We start from the raw sequence: 15344 nt of genomic DNA, 5'->3' as shown, positions 1-15344 counted from the left end.
TCTCCCTTCTTCCTGCTCTGACCACATGAAATGCTTTCCCACTTTGCCTTCTGCCATGATTGAAAGTTCCCCGGCCTCAATCGAAGCTGAGCAGATGCCGTTATGCCTTCTGTACAGCCTGCAAAATTGTGAGCCAATTAAACATCTTTTCTTTATAAATTACCCAGTCTCAGTTACTTCTTTATATCAATACAAGAAGAAACTAATATAGCTAGAACTTAACACTCTGACTAAAGAAACAGGATAAAAGTTAAACAGCGATAGCGTTAAACCACAATTGTAACAGAGCTTAGACTGCGTATAAATAGGTTTCCCCTACTCTTATTGAAAGAATATCGGACAAAGGTTGTCTCAGTCATGATTGCTGTGTTGCAAACACACCAAAATTTTGTGGCATAAGATATCCATGGTGTTATACTTAAAAATGATGTTCAGGAATTTGAACAGAACGGTATAGTCATGGCAGGAATGGTTGTCTGTACTTTAAGATGTCTGAGGACTCAGGCAAAAACGTTGAAGCCTGCGGTTCACTTATAGCCTGTGGGCTGAAATCGTCTGAACACTCCTTCACTCACATATGTGGCAACTGGGCTGGAACGATCAAATGCTGTGTTCAACCTGGGATGTAGACTGGAGTGCTTATATACATGGTTTTTCCACATAGCTTGGCCTTCTCACAGGATGGTGACTGACTCTGAGGGCAAACAGAGAGCAATGATTCCAAAAAGTTGTAATATTTTCACCCAAAATTCATAATTTTAATCCAAGATGAAAGTCATATAGACTTTTCTGACCTATCATTGATCGTTAAATAGTGTCACTTTTGTTGCATTCTAATGGTTACAAGCCAATCAGTTCAGATTCAAGGAAATGGGGCAGAGGTATCACCTCAAAGTATTGGCAGCAGTAATCACTTTTTCAGTCAAATAGCAGATGAACTAAATCAGTACAATCTTAATTATCCTGAATTCCAACATAAATTTTAATAACTTCACTGAGAAAACACATATTATAAGCAAATATTAAAAATAATATTACCTAGTGTTTCTAAACTGAAATTTAAGGCAGAATTTGAGACTATAAAAAGTGTGCATTTTCTTTTTATATTATTTTTCTGGGAACTTTCTCAAGAGCGATCTTGCTTCAGTCCTGCTCTTAATCAGCTCTCTAAACTTTGATCCAGTACTTCCTATTAACTCAAAATCTGTGGGGCCATCTCAATAGTAGAATGATCTTCTGAACTGGCTTATGAACATCTCCAATTCCTTGAACGTTAAATAACCTCTCTACTTAGGGCCTGCATTAATAGTCTTTCTAACAGAGACATGCCTTTCCACTTACAGACAGGAAAAGCTCCAATAATGTTTTTAGGAGCTAAAAGTCAGGTTAGAAGAAATATATCATCAAGCAATTGCTGCCTTGAAATTGCCCAGTAGGATACCAGGTTTCTAAGAAAATGTCTGAAGTTAATTGCACATTTTTATCCCCTTTTACAAAGAAAGGTAGTGATTCCTACAGTAGGTTAATACTTCCACTTGAGAGCTAAATAAAAGGAAAATCTTTTTGAACTTGGCAAAGCACAGCAATTAATTTTGTCTGTTAGGATATAAATTAAATGCACAGCTACTAGTTATGCTTTGAAAGCAAAAAGCTAGAGTCATTTTTAAACCACAGTAGGGTGCACACTAAATTCCGCATAGAATGGGATCTCTTCATTACCTGAATTAAAATGTATCTTTGTCTTTTTAAATTCTACCAATATTTCAACTCCTATTTAAAAGTCAACCATTATATGACACCTTCCATATTATACCTAGCTGGTGACAATTTTACTTTGTTTTTGTTTAGTAACACATGTATGACATTTCACAGTGCCTTGTATCAGAGCTATTGGTGTACATATATGGCATTTCCCCATAACACTTAAATTTATTGTATGGCTTTATAGATTTTACAAGTCATAAAATACAGCAGTTAAGTGAAAAAAGTGCTTTAAAAATGCATTTGAAATGAGTAGATGTCGCATCTAGTGTACAGAAAAGGACTTGCAAAAGTAAAAGTAATTTGTGAAATCAGAACATTTACCACAAATGAAATGCAAAACATGCTTGTCCGTTTGTTTCTCTCATGCAGGCATTCACATCCCCTCTCTTCCATATTCATTTTGTCTATATAAACACAAATTTTACTTTTCTGCCTAATTTATATAAAAGACAGAATATAATGGAATGATTTAGAAGAATAAATGAGTAAAACATAGCTATACTGTGATCAAACTACTTTAAAAATTTTTTATTCCATATAAATGAAAGGCATTATATCTTGCTTTGTAAGAAACAGACTGAAGCAAAAGTACCTTCAATGAGGGTGTTGTAGTCTGTTTATACTGCTATAACAAAATACCTAAGACAGCGATTTATAAAGAACAGACATTTCTCACAATTCTGGAAACTGGGAAGTCCAAGATGAAGGCATCATCAGGTTCAGTGTGCCTGGTGAGGGCCTGCTCCATTGAAAGTGTCTTCATCCTCACATGGCAGAAGGTAGACAAAAGGGCCTAAGCTAGTTTCTTCTAGTCCTTTTATAGGTCACTACTCTGTCAATGAGGGCAGAGCCCCTCATGGCTTAATCATTTCCCAAAAGACTTTTCTCTTAATGCCACCACAATGAAGATTAACTTTCAACATGAATTTTGGAGTGAGCATAAACATTTAAACCATAGCAGAGAGTTAGGAGATGCATCTAAAGTTCATTTAGAGCATGTTAGTGATAAAGATGTTTCTTTTTCAATTTGCCTTTTATATGTTAAAGGCTTTACTGATACTTGCCTTCAATATTTCCCTAAGCTAAAGTAATGTGAGAGAAACGTTTTTCATATTTTTCTGATCCTCTTAAGGAAATTCTCTGCTTCCAGTCTCCATTACTATCTCCCAGTTCCTTTCCTTGGCATGCTTACTTTACCATTTCTTTGTTCCTACCATGAGCGCAAAAAGAAAGTACCTCAAAATAGCTAGGTGACAATACTTTTGATGAAAATCAGTGTTGTGTATCATAGACCTAGAAAACTGGATTTTTCTCAGAAGTTCTAAAAACAGAGATCTCAATGGTAAAACAATTGGGGAGTTTTATTCCATTTATTCCTACATGCTGTGGACATTTTTTTAAATGGTAAACTCAAAATAGAAAATAAATTGCTCTAAAATGTAGTTTTTTAAACAAATAAAAGCCAACACAGTGATAATTTAAAATTGTTTCCTTTTTTTTTTCCTCTAAGATGGAAGATTAGAGGGTTTTTATCATGCCCCAGTCATTTGGAAATAGCAAAAGAGTGCGTAAGTATCAGCTGTGTGCTTTAATTCAAGAAACAAAACGTGAATCCACTGGATTTGTGAAGGACACCCCAGATTACAGGGAGGAGAACATGGACAAATAGCCCCCATGATGGCGTCCAGCTAATAAAAGTGAGGGAATCCCCAGGACATAAGAGAGGCAAAGAGCCTCTCTCTGTGACTCACCTTTTCTACGAGGATATGAGCAACCTGGGCTGAGAAGAACACTATATTTCTCCCAAGCCCTGGAGCTCACCTGGGGAGGGGCTTGGAGGCTCTGAGAGGGAAAGACACTGGGAAAAGTTACAGGCATTTTCCCAGACCCCAGACCAAGAGCAGGATGCCATTTTTAATCCAAGCACGGTCAAAGTCAGCCATTATTTGGCAACCCAGCAGCATGACCATGCAGGGATTTTTTCTCAGGCCAGAGACTGGAGGGCTTGCTCTGGAGGAGCAGGGTCCTCCAGAGCCAAAATTTTGGAAACTGCCTAAGTAGCACTCTCCTCCATTGCAGGCCTGGGGCAGCAGGAGAGCTGCTACAGGTACAGGTTCTCCTGGGTGACAAGGCTTGCAGTCAGGGACAGCTTGGTGACCTGGAACTGGTCTGCATGTGTCAGTGCTGGATATCTCAGCCTGCTGCCCTGAGATGATGATGCAATGGCCCCTCTATGCACCATCCCGAGGAAGAACTCCAGATATTCAGAGTACCCACTTACATGAATGAGCAACCTGAGGTGCCCCACCTTTCATGTGCAGAGTAGCTGGTATAAGGAAGCCGTCTCTGCTTCACATTCAGGTAGATCTCCAGGCATTCAAGTCGCCTGCTCACCTGATGCAGCAGCCCGAGCTGTCCCACCCTTCCTGAGCATAGATCGTGGTACAACAGGGCCCTCTCTATTCCACAGTCAGGCATGTCCCCAGGCAGTCAGAGGACATGCTCACCTGGATTACCATCCTGAGCTGCCCCTTCCTACTTTTGCAAAGATCATGGTGGAGCAGGGCTTTCTCAACTTTGCACCCAAGTAGATTTCTAGACAGTTGGTGTACCTGCTTGCCCTAACAGCAGCCTTTGGTATCCCACCCTTCCTGTGAGGAAATTGTGGTGCAGCAGGGCTCTCTACACTCAATTCCCTGGCAGATCTCCAGGGATCCGGAGTACCCACTCTCTGCATTAGGAGTTTAGGCTATGAATATCAACTCTGTGAGCTTCTCTGCCCATTCAGAGAACTTGGGGCTGAGGAGGTTTCCCAGTTCCATGCCTAGGCACACCTCTGAGTGCTTACTGGTCACCTACTGGATTTCCCTTGGGATTGTTGTTTGTGCATGCCATCAGGGGATCTGTAGGTGGGCCTGCCCAGTCTGGCCCTGCTCACCTTGCCCCTGCTTTCCCACAGGCCTAACCAGGGAGTTCAGACCAATGTGCACTCCAGGGATCAGCCCATTGCCTGAGGCAACAGACAGTTTCTTCTGATAAACAAGTATAAAGTATATACCCAGCCACTCTAGCCACAGCTCACTCTAACCCATAAACACCATCTACTGGCTTATAGGTCAAACAGCACAGCTCAATATAAAACCTGCTGAAAGAAGTACATAGGGTTATAGAAGTGAAGCCAAAAATACCCTACACAACATTCTACACAGTCATATGCCCTAGAGAGCAGAGGAAAAGAAATGGAGAAGAAAAAAAACAATAATATTTTAGGGAAAGAAAAAGAAAAAAATCTACCTGCACAAAAGTAATTACAAAAATCAGAAGAACCAGTATCTCTACATGATAAGGAAACAGTACATGTATTCTGGCACTTTGAAAGATCTGAATGTAGTGACACCACCAAAGGATCATACTAGCTTTCCAGTAATGGTCCCTAACTATAATGGAAACCCAAAAATGACAGATAAGGAAATCAAACCAGGGATTGCAAGGAATTTCAATGAGATTAAAGGCAAGGTTGAAAATAAACACAAATAAAATTGTAAATTAATCCAGGAAATGAAAGAAGAGATAAACAAATAATAAATCAGATTTTCTAGAGTTGAAAAACTCACTCAAATTTCTAAATACAACTGAAATCTTTGTCAATACACTGGACCAAGCAGAAAAAAAGATTTTAGACCTGGAAAACTAGTCTTTCAAACTAATCGAGCCTGATAATAATAATAATGATAATAATAAAGAATTTAAGAAATGAACAAAGTGAGAAATGTGGGATAAGGTAAAGAGATCAAATCTATGAATTACTGGCATTTATGAGAGAGAAGGAAAAGTAAACCACCTGGAAAATATATTTGAGGGAATAATTCAAGTAAACTTTCCTAATCTTGCTAGAGATGTAGACTTCTGGATACAAGAAATCCAGAATACACCTATGAGATACTATACAAAATGAATAGCATCAAAGCTACAGTTAATGCTAAAGAAAAAAAATCTTAAAGGAAGCCAGAGAAAAAGGTCAGATAATGTACAAAGGAAAACCCCATCAGGCTAAGAATGGACTTCTTGGCAGAAACTTTACAAGCCAAGAGAGGCTGGGGGCCTATTTTAGCATTCTTAAAGAAAACAAATTCCAGCCAAGATTTTCATATCCAACCAAACTAAGCCTCATTAGTGAAGAGAAATAAAATATTTCCCAGACAAACCAAAACTAGGGGAATTAGTGACCACTAGACCAGTCTTCATTAAGAAGATTATACTATCATTAAGAGAGTTATAGACGTGGAAAAAAAGGACTATACGTGATACCACAAAACACACTTAAGTACATAACCCACAAACCCTATAAAGCAACCACATAATAGAAACTACAAAGCAACCAGTTAACAACTTCATGATAGTGTCAAAACCTCACATATCAATACTAACCTTGAATGTTAACACTCTAAACACCCCACTTAAAAGATACAGAGTTACAAATCTGATAAAAAACAAGACCCATGTATTTGCTCTCTTCAAGACACCCATCTCACATGTAACAACAACCATAAAATCAAAGTAAAGGGTTGGAGAAAGATCTGTCATGAAAATAGAAACCAAAAAGAGCAGAGATTGCTATTCTTACATCTGATAAAACAGACTTTAAACGAGGGGTGCCTGATCTTTTGGGACTTGATTTATGGTTAAGCAAGTGGTTGATCTTGGAGTATATTCTCTGTGCAGATGAGAAGAATGTATATTGTGTGGTTAATGAGTGGAGTATTCTGTAGATATGTATTAAATTTAATTGGTCAAGTGTTTAAGTCCAAAATTTGTTAGTTTTCTGCCTCAATGATCTGGTTAATAATGTCAGTGGGGCGTTGACGTCCCCAACTATTATTGTGTGGCCATCTAAGTCCTTTTGTAGGCCTAAAAATAGTTGTTTTATAAATCTTCTCCCAAGACAATTGGAATAATAATTGCCTTGGTCACACATAAAATACACTAACACTAACAATAGCTGATAAACTAAAAAAAAATTCCAAAATAAACCCCCTCAGGTTTTAGGAAAATTTACAAATTTGTATTTGGTTACATTCAAGCTGTCCTGGGTTGCATGCAGGCTGTGGGCCACAGGTTGGAAAAGCTTGCTTTAAACCAACAATAGTGAAAAAGGTCAAAAGGCATTACATAATGATAAAGAATTCAATTCAACAAGAAGAATTAACTATCCTAAATAAATAAGCACCCAATATTGGAACACCAAGATTTATAAACTGTCTCTTCTGGCAGATGATGTAACTCAATAACTAGAAATCTTGAAAACCTTCATTAAAAGTCTCCTGAAATGATAAAGAACCTCAGGAAAGTTTCAGGATACAAAATCAATTTACAAAAATAAGTAGTTTTATTTATTTATTTATTTATTTTTTTAGGCAGAGTTTCACTCTTGTTGCCCAGGCTGGAGTGCAATGGTGCTATCTTAGCTCTCCTGGGTTCAAGCGATTCTCCTGCCTCAGCCTCCAGAACAGCTAGGATTACAGGCATGCACCACCACACCCAGCTAATTTTGTATTTTGTAGAGATGGGTTTTCTCCGTGTTGGTCAGGCTGGTCTCAAACTCCTGACCTCAGGTTATCTGCCCGCCTTGGCCTTGGCCTTCTAAAGTGCTGGGAATACAGGCGTGAGCCACCGTGCCCGGCCAGGTTTTTATACACCAACATTATTCAAGCTGAGAGTCAAATCAAGAGTGCAATACCATTCACAATATACAAACACATACACAAGAAATTATGTAGGAATACATATAACCAAGGAGATGACAGATCCCTACAATGATAACTAAAAAAGAGAAATCATAGAGGGCACAAACAAATGAAAAAGGATTTCATGCACATAGATTGAAAAAATCAGTATTGCTAAAATGGCCATACTTCCAAAAGCAGTCTACTGATACAATGCTATTCTTAACAAAGTACCAATGTCATTTTTCACAGAATTAGAAAAATACTCCTCTAAGATTCATATGGAACAAACAAACACCCCAAGTAGCCCAAACAATCCTAAGCAAAAGAACAAACCTGGATATATCACATTACCTGACTTTAAATTATACTATAAGGCTACAGTAACCAAAACAACATGGTATTTGTACAAAAACAGACACATAGACCAATGGAGAAGAACAGATAACCCAGAAATAAAGCCTCACATCTACAACCATCTGATCTTTGACATCTACAACCATCTGATCTTTGATAAAGTTGATAATAGCAAGCAATGAGAAATCGATTCCTTATTGAATAAATGATGCTGAGATATCTGGTGAAACATATGCAGAAGATTGAAAATGGACTGCCACTTTTCACCATAATGAACATTAACTCAAGATGAATTAAGAGTTGAAAGGTAAGAACACAAACTACAAGAATCTTAGAAGAAAACCTAGAAAATATTCTTTGGGACATTGGTCTTACGAAAGATTTTTTGACCAAGTCCTCAAAAGCAATTGCAGCAAAAGCAAGAATTGACAAGTGGGACCTAAATAGACTAAAGAACTTCTGTACAGCAAAATAAACTATCAACAAAGTAAACAGACAACCTAAAGAATGGGAAAAACATTTGCAAACTATCCATCTGACAAAGATCTAATTTACATATCCATAAGGAAATTAAACAATTCAACCAGCAAAAACAACCCCGTTAAGCACTCCTCAAAGACATACAAGCAGCCGACAAACATATGAAAAAATGCTCCACATCACTAACCATCAGAGAAATCCAAACCAAAACCACAATGAGATACAATCTCATAGCAGTCAGAATAGCTATTATTAAAAACACACAAAATAACAGATGCTAGTGAGGTTGCATAGAAAAAAGTTATGCTTTATACACTGTTGGTAGAAAGTAAATTATTTCAGCCACTATGGTAAGCAATGTGGAGATATTTCAAAGAACTAAAAATAGAATTACCATTTGAACCATCAATCCCATTATTCAATATATATGCCCACAAAAAATAAATCATTCTACTTAAAAGACCCATGTACTTATATGTTCATCCCTGTGCTATTCACAATAGTAAAGACATGGAACCAACCTAAGTGCCCATCAATGGGTGGATTGGATAAAGAAAATGTGCTACATATACACCACGGAATACTATGCAGCCATCGAAAAGAATGAAATAATATCTTTGCAGCAACATGGATGCAGCTGGAGGCCTTTATCCTAAATGAATTAATGCAGGAACAGAAAACCATACATTGCATGTTGTCACTCATAAGTGGGAGCTAAACATTGGGTACAAATGGGTATAAAGATGGGAACAATAGACACTGATGACTATTAAAAGGGGGAGGTAGTAAGTGCGCAAAGATTTAAAAACTGTTGGTCAGCCATAGTGGCTTATGCCTGTAATCCCAGCACTTTGGGAGGCCGAGGCAGATGGATCACTGAGGTCAGGAGTTTGAGACCACCCTGGCCAACATGGCAAAACCTCGTCTCTACTGAAAATACAAAAATTAGCCGGCCATAGTGGTGTGTGCCTGTAATCCAGCTACTCAGGAGGCTGAGGCAAGAGAATTGATTGAACCCGGTAGGCAGCAGTTGCAATGAGCCTAGATCGTGCCACTGTACTGTAGCCTGGGTGACAGAGCAACATTTCATCTAAAAAAAAATAAAATAAAAATGAATAAATAAATAAAACCTAACTGTTGAGTATTATGCTCACTACCTGGGTGACAGGATCACTCATATCCCAGATGTCAGTAGCATATAATATACCACGTAACAAATCTGCACATGTATCCCCTGAATCTAAAATAAAAGTTAAAATTATATTTAAAACGTAGTTTCCTGTTAGATATTCATTAAATAATCTATCAGTCACATATTGGCCAGGACTTGAAGAATATGGTATGATCATGAAATGTATTACTTAAATTAAATAAATTGCTGCTGTAATTAATGCTCCACGTTAATCAAATTATTATAGATATATCAAATTCATACTCTAGTTTTTATGTTAGAAAATATTTGTATATTTGAAAATAAGACTATTCAAATTCTAATCTCAGATCTATAACCTACTATGACAATGGGTCATCACTTAACATCTCTGACTCAGTTTCCTGATCTAAAATATTAGGATAGTATGTAATTCATTTACCATTAATCAAATGGAAAAGAAATATATATCTGTGCATCTACACACACACACATGCACACACACACCCAACACACCCACTACTCACACACTTTCACACACTCACTAACAAATACAAATGTATAGATATCTGTCCACCCTATCTCTCTTCTGTGTCTATATATTATTAATAGACCCTTTCTTTCTTCATCTCTGATGATAAATACAATCACCATTCTTGGGATATTTCCTTTCATAACTCATGTATTCTTCCTTTTTTACTTATTTCTTATGAGTTGAGCTCTCTCACCATCTATTTCTCTCTCTCTGTTCTCTCTATATCTATCTACCTGTCTCTCATCACATTTTTTATATCTTAGAATATATTTCCTAAAAATCTGTACTGTTACAAAACTCTTCATAAATATCTTATGCCAGAGTGTTTCTATTTTAATCTATTTTACATAAATTGGTGATAAAATTTATTAATTTCTGTTCCAAAAATCATTTAAATCCTATAGTAACCTATAACATTAGTGATGCTAACTAAAAGATAGATAGGATTTTGAATTACAAGACCATGCTGCTGTAAGAGACTTAACATTTACAAGTTTCCTTTTCTTTACATTAGGGAGAATAAGCCCTACCTCTAACAGTTTTAAAATTAATTAAATATGAATATATATATAATTATTTTTAAAAATTCAAATGAAAAATGTATGCACATACATATGTAGTAATCAAAGAAACAACCTCAACTTGGCTAACAGTGTTTATTTCCTATATTGTCGATATATTATTTATTATTTTCCTTCATGGTCTAGCCATATGTTGAAAATTGCCCCAAGCATATTCCCTACATACTACCACTCGCTTTTATCATCTGAAATTTGCTACTACTTGCTGATATATAGTGTAATGAGATCTCATTAATAGTAAGAACCAAGTTTTACTGGCTCTTTGCTTCCATTTGTTGTAATACTAATGCAAAATCTTCAGCTCTCCCATTGTTTCACAACTGTTCATCAGTATGTGCAGCAGTATGTTTCGTCAGTGTTCATGAACAAATATTTCTACCAGAGGCCACCAATAATGTGTGCAGTTCTGATTGACATCACAGCTTTTCCTGCCATTCTTCCAACCCACCTGGATTTCATTCTTTTTTATTGCATTGGGCTCTCCAATGACAGAATTCAAGTGCTATTATTCTGTCTTTAGTTTTCTTGAGGAACCACCTTTCTCTAACTCTAAGTCCATATGATTTTGGAGGGGGCTGATTTCATTTGTACCTTTAGAGGTGAGCACCTCAGGACAACACACACCAGTCCCAAAGTGATAGATTTATTTATAAGCATATATATGTATTTTTATTTTTTATTGTATATATGTAAGGTGTACAACATGATCTGGTATACATATACATGATGAAATGTTTATTACAGTCAAGAAATTCAAATATTAATCATTTCATATAGTTATCTTTTGTGCATGTGGATGTAAAAGCACCTAAAATCTATTCTTTCAGCAAGTTTTTGGAGGATAATATATTATTAACTATAGTCCTCCTGTTGTACATTGGATCTTTAGACTTCTTCATTCTACATAACGGCAAGTTTGTACCTTTTGACCTACATCTTTCCACTCTCTCCCCTTCCCTGCCTCTGATAACCACATTTCTACTGTTTCTATATATTTGACTTTTTAAGGATTCCACATATAAGCAAGATCATATAGTATTTGTCTATGTCTGGCTTATTTGACTTAGCATAATGTCCTCCAGCTTCATCCATGTTGTTGCAAATGGTAGGATTTCCTTATTTTGAAAGGCTGGGTAATATTACATTGTGTGTATGCATACATGCACTTGATTTTTAAATCCATTTATCCACATAGTCATATGATGACCTAATCAGAGTTAATTAAGTTCTAATCCTGGGGCTTTTGCTAGAAATTGTGAATAGATACATTCTCATTTCAGCTGAGTGAGAGCCTGGTGAAACAATAGCCTGAATCTACTGCTGGTGGCAGAGAGTGAAGGTAATTCTGAAGAAAGCAGAGACAAGAGACAGTGAAAGATAAATTTTTTATAATATTGTTTTATTCTTCCTAATAATGTATGAAAGTTTTTCAACTAGAATATTTTTAATTATGTAAACCAATTTTGTTTTTAATACTAAAGCTAATGTAAGATTTGCGTGTGCATGTGTGTGTGTGTGTGTGTGTCTTACAAATGAAATAATCATAAATTATCCTCAAACTATATTGCCATAGTTCAACCGTTTATCTTTTCTGAGCGTATCTTCAGGAAAGGCGATAAAAATCACAATAGTTTCCATATTATTTAATTCTCAGAGTACTGTTTGTGTTCTAAGTTTATATAGACTCAGATAAAGGACTTTTTGGTGCCTTTTATATCAGGGACCCAGATATGTATCCATGGGCTAGAGAATTTATATTCCCTTCTATGAACTGACAGAGAAGTTCTAGGACAAATTCAACGTGGTGGGCATTCCTTCCTTTGGATAAGTTCTCTTTAATTACTCTTTGGTGTATACTGCAAACATTCTTCTGTTGGGTTCTTCCCAAGTGTTTGTTCAATATACACTAGATACAGACTGAGTTTTATTCCATTTTTAATCAGACAACACCTTAGCCTTTACATTTTGCTTGACATATTTGAATCTTTCTCATATACTTAAGCTGTGCTTGTTTGCATCTCTGTTCCTTTGCACGTGCTTTTCCTGTTAATAAAAAGTCTTCTATCTTTTATAGTGCTCTGCATAATAGAGTACGAAGAGTACTGCATAATTTAAGTCTAAATTAATTAAAAAATTAAATTCAATTTAAAAATCAATTCATTAGCTTCACTAGTCCTATGTCAAGTGTTCAATAATCACTTGAAACTGGTAACTACTGTTTTGGACAGCACAGACATAGAATATTTTATTATCATAGAAAATTTCTATTGCACAAATCTATTCTAGATTACGGTTTAGAATCTTGTTTCAATTAAAAATCAGAATTTAAAAATGTAGATGTCTGTGTTTCACCCCAAACCCAGTGAGCCAGACTATCTGGGTATGGGTTAGTATTCTGACAGTTTTTATTGTTTTTAAAGAAGAAAAAGTTTCCAAGGATTTGAGGTTACTTGTGCTAATATTCTGTAGGGAATGATGCCAAAAACACAAGCTATAACCAACCCCTTCTGAGATTTCTCTTTCTCTTGAAGTTTTCAGTAAATATACCACCCAGCTACTATTTATTATTTGGTGATTTCTGATGTTCCTTGTCATTGTTTTCTCATTCCTTAGTTTCAATTTGATAATACACAAAGACGAAAATCTAAACACCATCACCTCGTTGTTTTATAAGCTGACTCAGCTATTGTGTTGCGATTTTGGGCAAGTCTTTTAGCATCCAGCATTATTGTTTTATCTGTAAATGAATGGTAATTGCAGATGAATTAAATTATCTTTAAGCTATAAGAATTGATTATGTTTGCCTTTAATATCATTTTGCTTGAAAATATCTATTACTATCCTACCTCTAACTTTTTAAGATGATACTTTTAAATTTAATGGAATAATTATTTAATTAATATATAGTGATTTTTAGTAATGTGGTTTGTTTCTTGGAGATGCATAGGAAAAAAATAGGAAAGAGGCAAAAATTCGAAATAGAAGAGTGAGGGAGAGGGAGAAATATAAAAATAAAAATAAAAGAGGTTACACTTTATCTTGTAGTCTCTGCTATATTCCATCTTTTATTTCCTAAATAATCTCTATTTAGTCATTAGTCATGAACAAAATACAATTTTTCTTCCTCTTTGAGACAGTAACCCAAGGATGAATGTAACCCAAAGATAGGGTGTCTTTGATAATTATATGTCATGTCACGTGTTTATATTATTACCTTTTTATATATCTGGTGTTTGAAGTCAGATAAAAGACAATAAAGAGAAAAAGACTGCAATAGAGTGAATTGATTAAAACCTTAAAGAAAATGTTTAAAAAGCAATAAGTTACAGTACATGTCTTTTCTTTTAAAATTATGTTCCTAACTTTTGTTTTATTTGTTTGGATCTATGATGTACAATGCAATTCTGACACAAACTACCTGAAGTTAAGCCAAACTTTATGAGTTACTTTAGGGCATGGACCCTCAAAAGACTGCTCTCACTTCAGACGCCAGCCTCAAACTTGGAGTTTTTAGACTACCTACACTTTTGACCAACTGACTCCAATTCAGGGAGGGAGTTTTCATTATCCCCTCTAGTTTGATAACTCACTCTAATGACTCAGAACTCAATGAATAATTATACTTAATTATTATAGTTTTATTATAGCAAAAAATCAAGACCAGACAAAAGAATAGATGTATAGGGCAAGTTCTAGAAGGGTACTAAATTTGAACCTTCCTTTTGTCCTCTCCCCATGGAGTTCAGATGAATCACCCTCCTGGCACATCAATGTACAGCTATGTGCACATGATATTGCTAACCAAGACAGCTCTCCTGAACATCTATGTCCACAGTTTTTATTGGAATTTCATTACAAAGGCATGATTGAATCATTGGTCTTGTGATTAAACTCAGTCTATATCCCTACTTCCCTCCTCAAAGGTCAGGCAGATATCACCTTGTTCAAAGCTCTACTCCTGTAATCACATGGCTGGTCTTTTTGATGTACCCACTTCCCATTCTGAGTTGTGTAGTTAACATAAACTCAGGCATGGCCAAAGTAGCCTACCATAAATAACAAAAAAATTCCTATTGCTCAGAAAACTTTGAGAGTTTTTGGAACCAAAGAAAAAGACCAGACAAATAATTATACAACAGATTAAAAATAATAATTTGATCTAACTATATCTGCATACATTTTGTTAGAATCTACTTGCTAGCAATTTACTTGAGGGATAAAGAAATAGTGTGAATTACATCGTGTAATGCTAAACTATTATGGATACATTTTTTTCACTCAAACAATAAATCTATGGTTAAAACACATTTGTCACTTCCTGTAGCACAAGTATTAAGTTACCAACTTGCCATTTCTAATGTGGAGCTGGGAAGAGATGTACTGGTTCTTGGCAACTTGCCAGAGCTATATCCAGCATATCACTGACTGCTATATCCAGCATATCACTGACTGAAAGCACTATATAATTCCAGAATTGAGTTATTCATTATGACATATTTCAATGTTTTAACTTTAAATGAAGGATAGATAATAATTCATATGTGTTTTAACTTTAAATGAAGGATAGATAATAATTCATATGTGTTTTAACTCAGCAGTTTGCTTCCCAAATAACAGTTCATGATCCAGCTGGATTTTAACTAGTTATATAAGTTAATGTTTCAGATACTCCTTCCCAGTAATTGAGCTGGAAGACAGTATCCATACAATTGATTAAGCTCCTTTTTCCTGGAATACTAAAAATTTATTGCTGT

This window comes from Hylobates moloch, unplaced genomic scaffold (assembly GCF_009828535.3).
Source record: "Hylobates moloch isolate HMO894 unplaced genomic scaffold, HMol_V3 SCAFFOLD_18, whole genome shotgun sequence".
Taxonomy (NCBI): Eukaryota; Metazoa; Chordata; class Mammalia; order Primates; family Hylobatidae; genus Hylobates; species Hylobates moloch.
The sequence above is the reverse complement of the archived record's forward strand: the minus strand, read 5'-3'. Positions refer to the sequence as shown.